The sequence below is a fragment of the Silurus meridionalis genome, chromosome 11 (assembly GCF_014805685.1).
Source record: "Silurus meridionalis isolate SWU-2019-XX chromosome 11, ASM1480568v1, whole genome shotgun sequence".
Taxonomy (NCBI): Eukaryota; Metazoa; Chordata; class Actinopteri; order Siluriformes; family Siluridae; genus Silurus; species Silurus meridionalis.
The window spans coordinates 23,060,001-23,072,500 of NC_060894.1; the positions used below are offsets into that span (position 1 = coordinate 23,060,001).

The window sequence follows — 12,500 nt, forward strand, 5'->3', positions numbered from 1 at the left end:
ATATTAAACAATAAATTTACACAACTTCCAAATGAACAAAACATAAAATCATTGCATACAGGGCTGGAGTTACCCACCGGAGTGATCAGCACTAATTATCAAAAAGCACACTTCCACACACACCTCACCGTGAACGCAAAACACTCACTCATACACGTCAAAAGTGTCGTACAGCAAATGTAGAAATAGCACCACCAAAGACCTTTCACCCGTGGGACCCCAGCTCCTGAAAGAAACCAAAAGCAAAATAAATCTCAGACAGAAAGGAAGGAAACAGCGAATTAAGGTCACAATTCCACCGTAATGTGATGGATAGTCACCAAGCACAATATACACCACTTAAACAAAAACCAATGAAGAACTTGATTAAAAGGTTGAGGGAAGCAAAACCCAAAAGGAGCGGCCACGTCGTCTTCAAGCCAGCCCCGATACTTGCACGTTGCTTGACCCCACAGTAGACCAGACAATACCGGTTAAAACAAATCACAGAAGCCAAATGGCAGCAGCAGAATTCCCCTTTTAAATAGTTGTAAGCCGAGGTTGTTCACTCGGCACGCAGCGAGGGAAAAGTCGAATCGCAGCAATAATCACCCAGGACGAAAAAGAAGAGAAGGAGAGAAGGAGGATCCTATAATACAAACAATGATACAAGATAAATGACAAGTAATTGCGCAACTACATGCTGTAATTCCCCCTAACAAACCGAAGCAACTTACCAAACGCGGATAGATAAGTTCCTGAGAATTCACCGCTCTGGATACACAGCCTTCAAATAACCTGCTGTTAAACTGAAGTTCAAGGACTGCACATTACTCACGCCACCTGACACGCGTTAAAGCTAAACATTGCTAAACAACTTCCTCATACCTGCAGGGAGGGCAATAAACAGATCCAAAGCAGCATCCAACAGGGACACACACTGAAAAGACAGGCTAAGGATACACAAATGAGCCATTAGTGCAATGAGCAAAGAAAAACTTATTAGCCAACGCTACATACTAGCAGCACATACCTGAAATGTCTTTAGCAACCGCAAAAGGGGAGGATCCGGGCATGACACATGCCAGGCTCAAACCAACCCACTCTAAATAGTGCCTGCTCGCTACTGATTGGTGGTCAGGAGTGTCATTCACCACCTGAACCTCATTCATTCTGTCACAATCCACCCCCGGCTTCTGCATCGTCGCCCCGACGATGAACTAAACCCAAAAGCCCACCCTCTTAACTTTCAGTCCCAAGGACGGAATAAAACCACAGATGTACTACCCACTATACTAGACACTGTACCTGGTCCCAAGGATCGTGGGAGGTGATGTACATTAGAGTGCTGCCCAGCAGTACTCCTTCCAGTCCTTCTCACCACACTCTCCCCACCAAGCAGAGTGTAAAGGAGGGTTTATTAGTGGCTGCTCATTCAATCTTACCTCAGGGATTTCTTCTGATTCCTGGACTTCACCAGAACCCTGGGGTTCAGACTGAAGCATACTCCTAGGTGCTTGCCTACCACTAACCTGCGGTGTTTCAGGTACCAGAACAAACAAATCTCCCTCGTCCAATTCTTCTCAAGGCCGCACAGTTTCCACTAATGGAATGTCCTGCAACATGGGGGGAGAGTTCCTGCCAATCTGTAGTTTCAGCAAAGATCGGTGCACGTGCTTTAACTTGCCTAGATCTGTGATGGGAGCAATTGTATACACCACACCTCCTTCCTTAGGTGCCTTCACAATCTGGTACACCACGGAGCTCCACAGGTCATGGATTTTATGTCGACCTCTCACGCTATAGTCACGGAGATATACCAATTGACCCTCCTGCAGTTGTGATTCTCGTACCTGCAGATCGTGCCTGGCTTTCCGGCGGTCAGCAGCAGCCCCCAACCGCTCGCGAGCCCCCTCAAAAGCCACCTGCAACCGATCCTGATGCTCCAGGACCCACCGATGAACGCTACCTGACTGTGGCTCCTCAACTCTACCAAGCAGGAAGTCCACTGGAAGTCTAGGCTCCTGCCCAAACATCAAAAAATACAGGCATTCTCCCGTAGCTTGGTGAGGAGTAGTGTTGTAGGCGAACAGTACCTGTGGAAGACAAGATGGCCAGTCCCCCTTCCTTGACACAGGCAAGGTGCGCAAAAGATTGTGCAGCGTCCGGTTAAAACGCTCACACTGGCCATTTCCAGCAGGGTGATATGGAGTAGTGCGTGACTTCAACTCCATATAAACACCACAACTGCTTAATAAGCGCTGACTCAAAGTTACGACCCTGGTCCGAATGAATACGGCCAGGCACCCCAAATTTACAAAACCATTCAACAACCAGAACCTGTGCCACAGTCTCAGCTTGTTGATTTCTAGTAGGTACCGCCAGGGTGTATTTGGTGAAAATATCAGTCATGACCAACACATTCTCAAGACCGGAACTTGAGGGTTCCAACACAGTAAAGTCCAAGGCCAGAATGTCATTTGGCCGTGCAGCCAGCAGGTGTCCCATGAAACTAACAGGGGCAGGCTGGTTCCAAGATGGCGGCGCGGCAGTAGCTCGCAGCGGCCGCTCCGGACCCAAAATGGTGCTAACGTTATTCTGTAGCCCGCCCTACACAACACATGGGCATCGGAGCAACCGGTGTCCCTGTGTACAACCGAAAAACATTGAAAGAACTCAGAAACAACCCAAACAACACCATAAATGACGACCTGCGGCAGAAGCTACGCGACCTCGGCCTCCAGACCTCGGCATCGCCTGCGGAGGACGGACGGAGGAGGGGGAAATCGGAAGCGTTGCGCAAGGAAGCAGAAACGCGGAAAGCGAGCGGGTGCTAATGCTAGGCTAAAAGCAAACCCTAGCCGGCCTGCTCTACCATCACTACTGCTGGCAAATGTCTGCTCCCTGGACAATAAATTAGACTACATCAGACTCCAACAAGCTACTCGGCCTGAGTACAGACACTGCTGCGTTTTTGTGTTTACTGAGACGTGGCTGAGCGACAGAGTTCCGGACGCCGCCATACAGCTGGACGGGCTAGCCGCGTTTCGTGCCGACAGAAATGCAGCTCTGTGCGGTAAGACTCGCGGCGGCGGTCTGTGTGTTTACATCAACACGGAATGGTGTAAGAACTCTGTGCTTGTTTCTACCTACTGCTCATCGCTGCTGGAGTTTATTGTTGTGAGATGTAGACCTTTTTAATTTACCCCGGGAATTCACCACCGCTATTGTGTTCGGAGTGTACATACCACCTAGCGCTAATGCTAAGGAAGCACTCAGCGTGCTCTACGGGACCATTAGCGAACTTCAAAACACACACCCTGACGGACTGTTTATAGTCGCCGGAGATTTTAATCATGCAAATCTCAGGACTGTGCTTCCCAAATTCTATCAGAATGTGGACTTTGCAACCAGAGGAGAAAACACGCTGGATGTTGTTTACACAAACATCCGGGGCGCATACCGGGCGAAGCCCCGCCCCCACCTCGGGTACTCAGACCACATCTCTGTTATGCTGATCCCAGCATACAGACCACTCAGCAGGCGTTCAAGACCAGCTCAAAACAAGTGAGAACCTGGCCAGCAGGATCCATGTCTGCTCTCCAGGACTGTTTTGAATGCACTGACTGGGACATGTTCAGGGAAGCTGCAACCAATGGCGATTTCATCAACTTGGAGGAGTACACGTCAACAGTGACCAGTTACATCGGCAAGTGCATTGACGACGTGACTACCTCCAGGACCATCACTATAATGCCCAACCAGAAGCCATGGATAACCGCCAAGGTTCGTGCGCTGCTAAAACAAGAGACTCTGCCTTCAGAGCAGGGGACAAGACGGCCTTAAAACAGCAAGGGCCAAACTGTCCCGTGCTATCAGAGAGGCGGCGTACACGCCAAGAGAATCCATGGCCACTTCCAGGACAGCGGAGACAACCGGCGCATGTGGCAGGGCATCCAGGCGATCACGAATTACAAGACCACATCACCTGCTTGTGACCGTGACGCCTCCCTTCCAGATGCGCTGAACGACTTCTACGCCCGGTTCGAGGGGCAGAACGTGGTGGCGAGGAAGACAATCCCTCCTCCCAGTGACCAGGTGCTCTGTCTAACCACAGCTGAAGTGAGGAAAACTCTATGCAGAGTTAACCCACGGAAGTCTGCTGGACCAGACAACATTCCTGGCAGAGTGCTCAGGAATGTGCAGAACAACTAGCAGATGTCTTCACTGACATCTTCAACATCTCCCTGAGCAGCGCCACTGTTCTTTCGTGCCTCAAGATGACGACCATCATTCCTGTGCGAAGAAGTCTTCTGTGTCCTGCCTCAATGACTATCGTCCCGTTGCACTCACACCCATCATGATGAAGTGCTTGAGAGGCTTGTCATGAGGCACATAAAGACCCAGCTCCCACCCGCACTGGACCCCATGCAGTTTGCGTATCGTCCAAACCGCTCCACGGACGATGCCATCTCCACAACCCTCCATCTGGCCCTCACCCATCTGGATAACAAGGACTCTTATGTAAGGATGCTGTTCATAGACTTCAGTTCAGCATTCAACACAATCATTCCCCAGCACCTGATCGAGAAGCTGAGCCTACTGGGCCTGAACACCTCTCTGCAACTGGATCCTGGACTTCCTGACCGAGACCTCAGTCAGTCCGGATCGGGAACAGCATCTCCAGCACCACCACACTGAGCACTGGGGCCCCTCAGGGCTGTGTGCTCAGTCCACTGCTGTTCACTCTGCTGACTCACGACTGTGCTCCAATGCACAGCTCGAATCATATCAAGTTTGCTGATGACACGACCGTGGTGGGTCTAATCAGCAAGAACGACGAGTCAGCATACAGAGAGGAGGTGCAACGGCTAACAGCCTGGTGTGGAGCCAACAACCTGTCTCTGAACGTGGACAAAACCAAAGAGATGGTTGTTGACTTCAGAAGAGCACAGAGTGACCATTCTCCACTGATCATCAATGGATCTTCAGTGGAGATCGTCAAGAGCACCAAATTCCTTGGTGTTCATCTGGCGGATAACCTCACCTGGTCACTTAACACCAGCTCCATCACCAAGAAAGCCCAGCAGCGTCTCTACTTCCTGAGAAGGCTGAGGAAAGCCCATCTCCTCCCCCATCCTGACCATGTTCTATAGAGGGACCATCGAGAGCATCGTGAGCAGCTGCATCACTGCCTGGTTTGGGAATTGCACCGTCTCGGATCGCAAGACCCTACAGAGGATAGTGAGGACAGCTGAGAAGATCATCGGAGTCTCTCTCCCCTCTATCATGGACATTTACACCACACACTGCATCCGCAGCAAACAGCATTGTGGACGACCACACACACCCATCACACACATACTTCACCCTCCTACCATCAGGAAAACGGTTCAAGCATTCGGCCGCCACAACAAGACTGTGCAACAGTTTTTCCCGCAAGCCGTCAGGCTCCTGAACAAACATCTGGACTGAACTCTCTCTCTCTCTCACACACACACACACACACACACACTTACACACAACTGAGTGACTGATCTGCACAACCGGACTCAACACACATACACTTCACACACCCAGGTCTCAGCACCATTCACACCTCTCATTATAGCATAATGTTTACATGCCGTTTGTTGCTGATCTCCGGGACTTGCTCTATTTGCACATTATTCTGTGAATCCATTGGTCACTGTTCACTTTATCTTGATTGCTGCCACCATATTTTTTTACACTATTATAGGATTGCAAAATTCTGTTTATATTTGTTTACATTTCTGCTACTGTGCACCTTATCCTGTCACGACAAGTTTTACTGGCAGAGCTACTGCTGCTTTTATTTTTATATTTTGTGTATTTTGTATTGTTCTGCACTGTCTTGTGTTGTCTTTTGCACTGTTTTGTGTTGTCTTTTGCACTGTTTGCACCAGTTGCACACATGCACTTTATGTGGTGAGGATCTTAGTTCCTGGCCCTTTGTTCTTCTGTACTGTGACTGTTGTTTTTATGTTGTTTTATGTAGCACCTGGGTTCAGGAGAAACGTTGTCTCATTTCACTGTATACTGCATCAGCTATATATGGTTGAAATGACAATAAAAGCTTCTTGACTTGACTTGACCCTTTGCACACTGGCACCTTTCACACTCATGGCACCACCGGGCAATGTCAGAGGACATCCCTGGCCAATAGCATCGTTGCCACACCAGCTGAGAGGTGCGCTCCACCCCCTGGTGCCCGTGCAGTTGATGCAATTGTGTCAACACCTCCGGTTTCATGGCCACCGGCAATAGCACTTGGAGGACCTCCTCTCCACCATCCGGGCGAAACACCCGGCCATAAAGCACCCCCTCCTTCTCCACCAGACGATCCCACTGCCAAAACAAGAGCACAGCAGACCTAGAAAGTTTCTTACGCTCCTCAGAGCTAGGCAGCACTTTCTGCCTCCAAAACACCAGCAGCTCTCCAATAACTGGATCGGCCTGCTGCTGAGCCGACATATCACTGCTGGAATAACCAGGAAAAGATACAATCTGGTTTACCTGACTCACCAATCCACCTTGGTTCACTTGACGCCATGCAGCAGGAACAGATACACCTGGACACAAATCCTGAACTTCCACAGCAGGTGGGTTCTGGCGTGACAAGGCATCAGCATTGCGATTGCTCTTACCTGATCTATACTTAAGCTCAAAGTCAAAGGCTGCCAACTGGGCAGCCCAACGCTGTTCCATGGCACCCAACTTAGCTGAGGTCAGGTAGCTAAGAGGGTTATTATCAGTGTAGACTACACACTTGTGTCCCAGCAGGTACTCCCGGAACTTCTCAGTCATGGCCCACTTGAGCGCAAGGAACTCCAGCTTAATAGAACTGTAGTTTGAAGTATTGCGCTCAGTGGGCCGAAGACCTCGGCTACCATAAGCTATGGGACGAACCTTACCTTGTTGCTCTTGTGAGAGGACCGCCCCTAGTCCCCCATGGCTGGCATCCACCTCCAAGATAAAAGGAAGTGAAAAGTCAGCATAGGCGAGTACAGGGGCGGTGGTAAGTCTACCTTTTAACTCCTCAAAGCTACTCTGACACTCCGTAGACCATGCCTCAGCAAACTCACGGGACCCATACTTTGACCGCTTTGGGGTTGCCAGCTCTGCCACCAACCTGTGGAGGGGGGCAGCCAGCCTCGCAAACCCTTCCACAAAGCGGCGGTAGTAGCTAGCAAACCCCAAAAATGACCGCAAACCTGCAACACTGGTAGGCTGAGGCCACTGCGAAACTGCCTCAATCTTTCCTGGGTCTGTAGAAACCCCTTCTGAGGAGATCACATGCCCCAGGTACTGTACTTCGCGTTTGAAGAAGGCACATTTTGACAACTTAGCCTTCAAACCTTCCCTGTGTAACCGGCTTAAGACTACCTCCATCCGAGCTAGATGTTGGTCAACTGATGAGGAGAAAACAACAATGTCATCAAGGTACAAAAGAAGAGACTGACACTGTTGGTCCCCAAACAACCGTTCCATTAATCTCTGGAAGGTGCTGGGAGCGTTACAAAGGCCAAACGGCATCCTGTTCCATTCAAAGAGCCCGAACGGAGTACAAAACGCTGTCTTAGATCTATCTGCCTCACTAACAGGGACCTGATTGTACCCACTGGCAAGGTCCATGGTAGAAAACCAACGTGCCCCTGCCAGTAAATCCAACTTCTCCTCAATACGAGGTAGAGGGAAGGCATCCTTCCTGGTCTTAGCATTTAAATGACGGTAGTCTACACACATGCGTAGACTGCCGTCCTTCTTTTTAACCAAAACGATGGGCGAAGCGTAAGGGCTGCAGCTCTCTCTAATTACCTGAGCCTCCAAAAGTTGGTTAATGTGAGCCTTTACTACCTCGTACTCTGAAGGAGGAATACGCCTGTACGCTGGCGCACAGGGACCTCATCTAGTAAGGGGATGTCATGGGAAATAAGATTAGTACATCCCAAATCCCCATCATGTATGGAAAACACAGATGAATACCGGTCTAATAGCGCCCTCACCTTGCCTTGTTCTTTTACCGACAACACAGACAAGTCAATCGCCCGGATCTGCTCTTGTACAGGAGGGGAAACCTGCACAACTTGTGTACTTACCCTAGCCGAAACCTCCTGAACTTCAGTGACCTCTGGGGGTAAGCTCACCACCTGAACATGGTTAACAGTGCCTACGACCGTGCTAGCGTACACCACTACATCTATTGTACCCACATTAACCACAGGCACATAAGCTGTGCCATGGTGCACATGGACCAGAGCAGGAGATGCCAACAAACCTGCTGGGAGACCAGAATCTGGAGGCTCATACAATACTGTACCACTTGAGTACTGGGCAGAGCACGTTACGGCAACCAATTTCATGGTGCCCCGGGATGCGACACGCCCGGCGTCCACGCACCTTGACTCGACCCCTGATCTGAAACTAGCTGGATGTCGATGTGATGACAATGCTGTAAGGCCTGGACAACGGAAATAGGGGCCTGTGACACAACAGGTAAATCAAAAAGACTGGTGCCATGCTGACCAAAGAGCTCCCGGTAACAGCGGCTTAGGACGCTCATTCCCAGAACACCAGGAACCTGAGCCCCAAACCACCGGGAGGATCTCTGACCACCAGCACTCCACACCCTAAGACCACACGCCCACAAAGCTGTACATCTAGTTCTAAATAGCCAATATAAGGAATTGAAAGACCATTCGCAGCCGGAGCTGTAACCAATGGCACGACCTAAGCCGTTCCTGACCCCACGACCCAAAATTCGCCAAGAAACACTTCTCCGTAATTGTGGACACCATAGAACCGGTGTCCACCAGGCAAGGTACCATAACCCCACCCATACACACGTCAAGTTGCGGACACGTTGACATAAAACTGGCATCATTTAGAACACCCGAGCCTGTCTTTTCCCGACCAAGCGGTGGCCCTGCAGCTCAGCGGAATTAGTTTTCCGACGGTTGCCTGGACTGTAACTGCCCACCTCTCGGTACCGCGGAGGCTTCGCGTACTGGTGGAAAACAAAAAGGTCTCCGTTCCCCATCACAATCCCTAGCAAAGTGACCAGGCTGCTGACACCGTCTACAAATTATCTGATTAGATCGGGATAATTGCGAACGCTGAGGATTTTGAATTTGAGCCACACTTTGAGCAAGTTGATTCAATTGTTGTTGTTGCTTTTCAGCATTTCTAACTCGCCCAATTCGAAGTCGCCAACTTACTACTTCCCCCTGTGTGCCGATGTCCCTGTACCCCATACTGAATACCCTGAGCGGAAGGAACTGATTGGCTTCGACCACGCACCCCCCCAGGCATTCCCTCACGTTCCCAGCGAATAGCCGCCACGAACATTCAACGTAGCAGTGGGTTGGCGGCGGACCAACTGTTTTAATTCACGTCAAGCGCACCGTCGCTCACATGCTCAACAAATTGATCTCGCAATAACATATCCGCATTAGGCATACCATGGGGTGATTGACGTTTCACCTTTTCCAGAAGATTCAACAGGGCTAGGGAGAACTCTAACAAGGTCTCCCCACCCTGTTGTTTTCTGGAAAAAAAGGATTCTTGAAGAGCTACGTACGAACTCGTACAACCATACAATTCGCGCAATGCCTTAATAATTTTGTTTGGATCCTCCCTCTCGTCCCTTGGCCGATATCGAATTTCCTCCCTCGCCTCTCCCTCCAAATGATCAACCAAAAAGAATGCTTGATCAACAAGAGAGATGGCGAAGACGCATGCAGGCCTGAGCCTCCTCCACCCATTCCTCAATCATAACGCCGGACCTACCGTTAAATTTCGGACACTTACGATCCCGAGGCACAAACACGAAACGATCTGTTGCAGAGGCAACAGCACCAGTGAGTGGTGGATCTACAACGGGAGACATAGGAGCATTAAATGGGCCAGGTTGCACAATTGGCACTTGCTCCTGCTGCAACCTTTCATTATCTGCCCTTGATTGGGCTACCAATTCTCTCAATTCGCGTAGTTCATCGTCCATAATTGCAAACCCCGCAATCACTTACCACTACTGAGGAAGAATACGAAGCTCAGGATCTACTCATAAAATGGAAAAAATATAAACTGCTGCTGCCCAGCTTCTGCAAAATACAAAATATATAAAACAGAAATACACAAACAATACCCACGTCTTCTGCACTACACAAGAGGTCCTGCCGACTACGCCAGAATGTGGCGAGAGGGGTGCGGATGGTGCAGGGAGGGGGAGCCGAAGCTCAACTTTATATACTAACCAAGTCGACTACGCCACCTGGGAGGGTTATACCCAGGAAATAGAAGTAAACCCCAGAGTTTATTAGGTCACACAAGTTCGATTCCCTTATTATTGAGTGTAGGCAGGAAACGTGGGCATCGTATAAAACAATACAAAGTTTATTGAAAACTTAGCTTTAAAATATAAAACAAAAAATGTTCTCGCTGGTGAATATGGTCCAGTGACAATTACACAAATAACAAAAAATAAACAATCGGACACAAAATATTAAACAATAAATTTACACAACTTCCAAATGAACAAAACATAAAATCATTGCATACAGGGCTGGAGTTACCCACGGAGTGATCAGCACTAATTATCAAAAAGCACACTTCCACACACACCTCACCGTGAACTCAAAACACCCACTCATACACGCCAAAAGTGTCGTACAGCAAATGTAGAAATAGCACCACCAAAGACCTTTCACCCGTGGGACCCCAGCTCCTGAAAGAAACCAAAAGCAAAATAAATCTCAGACAGAAAGGAAGGAAACAGCGAATTAAGGTCACAATTCCACCGTAATGTGATGGATAGTCACCAAGCACAATATGATTCACCATATACACCGCTTAAACAAAACCAATGAAGAACTTGATTAAAAGGTTGAGGAAGCAAAACCCAAAAGGAGCGCCACGTCGTCTTCAAGCCAGCCCGATACTTGCACGTTGCTCGACCCCACAGTAGACCAGACAATACCGGTTAAAACAAATCACAGAAGCCAAATGGCAGCAGCAGAATTCCCCTTTTAAATAGTTGTAAGCCGAGGTTGTTCACTCGGCACGCAGCGAGGGAAAAGTCGAATCGCAGCAATAATCACCCAGGACGAAAAAGGAGGAAGGAGAGAAGGAGGATCCTATAATACAAACAATGATACAAGATAAATGACACAAGTAATTGCGCAACTACATGCTGTAATTCCCCCTAACAAACCGAAGCAACTTACCAAACGCGGATAGATAAGTTCCTGAGAATTCACCGCTCTGGATACACAGCCTTCAAATAACCTGCTGTTAAACTGAAGTTCAAGGACTGCACATTACTCACGCCACCTGACACGCGTTAAAGCTAAACATTGCTAAACAACTTCCTCATACCTGCAGGGAGGGCAATAAACAGATCCAAAGCAGCATCCAACAGGGACACACACTGAAAAGACAGGCTAAGGATACACAAATGAGCCATTAGTGCAATGAGCAAAGAAAAACTTATTAGCCAACGCTACATACTAGCAGCACATACCTGAAATGTCTTTAGCAACAGCAAAAGGGGAGGATCAGGGCATGACACATGCCAGGCTCAAACCAACCCACTCTAAATAGTGCCTGCTTGCTACTGATTGGTGGTCAGGAGTGTCAATCACCACCTGAACCTCATTCATTCTGTCACATCAGGATATGTGGGTTTTCTTCTTTTATTGTGTTTCCTGTTTTTCACCACCGGATGTCGCCAGAGTGTCCCGAGTCCTTCGTTACCTTTATATAAGTCTTTTTAGCTTTGTGTCTATTTAAGTTCCATTTTTGTTTCTGTCTCTTGCTGGATTGTTGAAATTATGTGGTCTATTTTCCTGAGTCCTCTGTTTTTCTTTTTTTGCATTCCCGAGTGTAAGTCCTGTTTGTGTGTGTTTTTTTTTTGCTTTGTTCGAGAAGGGATTTTAGTTTAAGGTCAAGTTTGAGTTTAAGTTTTGTTAAGTTATTTTCTGATTTGAATTGTGGATTACATTTTTTGTTGGACTTTTATCATTTTTGTTTACTGCTTGATGCTTTCCAGATTTTCTAATAAAGAACTATGTATTTCTTTGTCACTTACAGATGAGAGGATGAACTGAGTGAGCAATCAGAAGAGAAATCATCCAGAGAAACAGAAGCTTTACTTTCTCATTACATTTCTGCTGACATTCAACCTGTAAAAGGAACTGCTACACTTCAGTTACAAAACTGTAGGACAAGCATATCAATAGAAGAGTGTGATTGGCTGGAAGTTCAGGTGTAAATAGAGGAGTGTGATTGGCTGGAAGTTCAGGTGTAAATAGAGGAGTGTGATTGGCTGGAAGTTCAGGTGTAAATAGAGGAGTGTGATTGGCTGGAAGTTCAGGTGTGAGATCAGACTGTTGAACACACAGGTAGTTTGTGTTTAATAGTGTATAGTGTGTATATTAGAATCTTAATTAATGTGCTGCTTATAAACACCTGTAACCATAGTAACATTTAGTTTCACTTTC

General features: G+C 48.2%; 1 long non-coding RNA gene across 1 annotated transcript; it reads right to left on the bottom strand.

Annotated features, from left to right (window-relative positions):
• Window positions 1-10,922: 10,922 nt before the first annotated feature.
• Window positions 10,923-11,588, bottom strand: LOC124393104. Its single transcript, XR_006927284.1, has 4 exons — window positions 11,522-11,588; window positions 11,377-11,441; window positions 11,226-11,297; window positions 10,923-11,135 (listed from the first exon to the last, which is right to left on the bottom strand). It is a non-coding gene; the product is annotated as an uncharacterized LOC124393104 (long non-coding RNA).
• Between the last annotated feature and the right edge of the window lie 912 nt (window positions 11,589-12,500).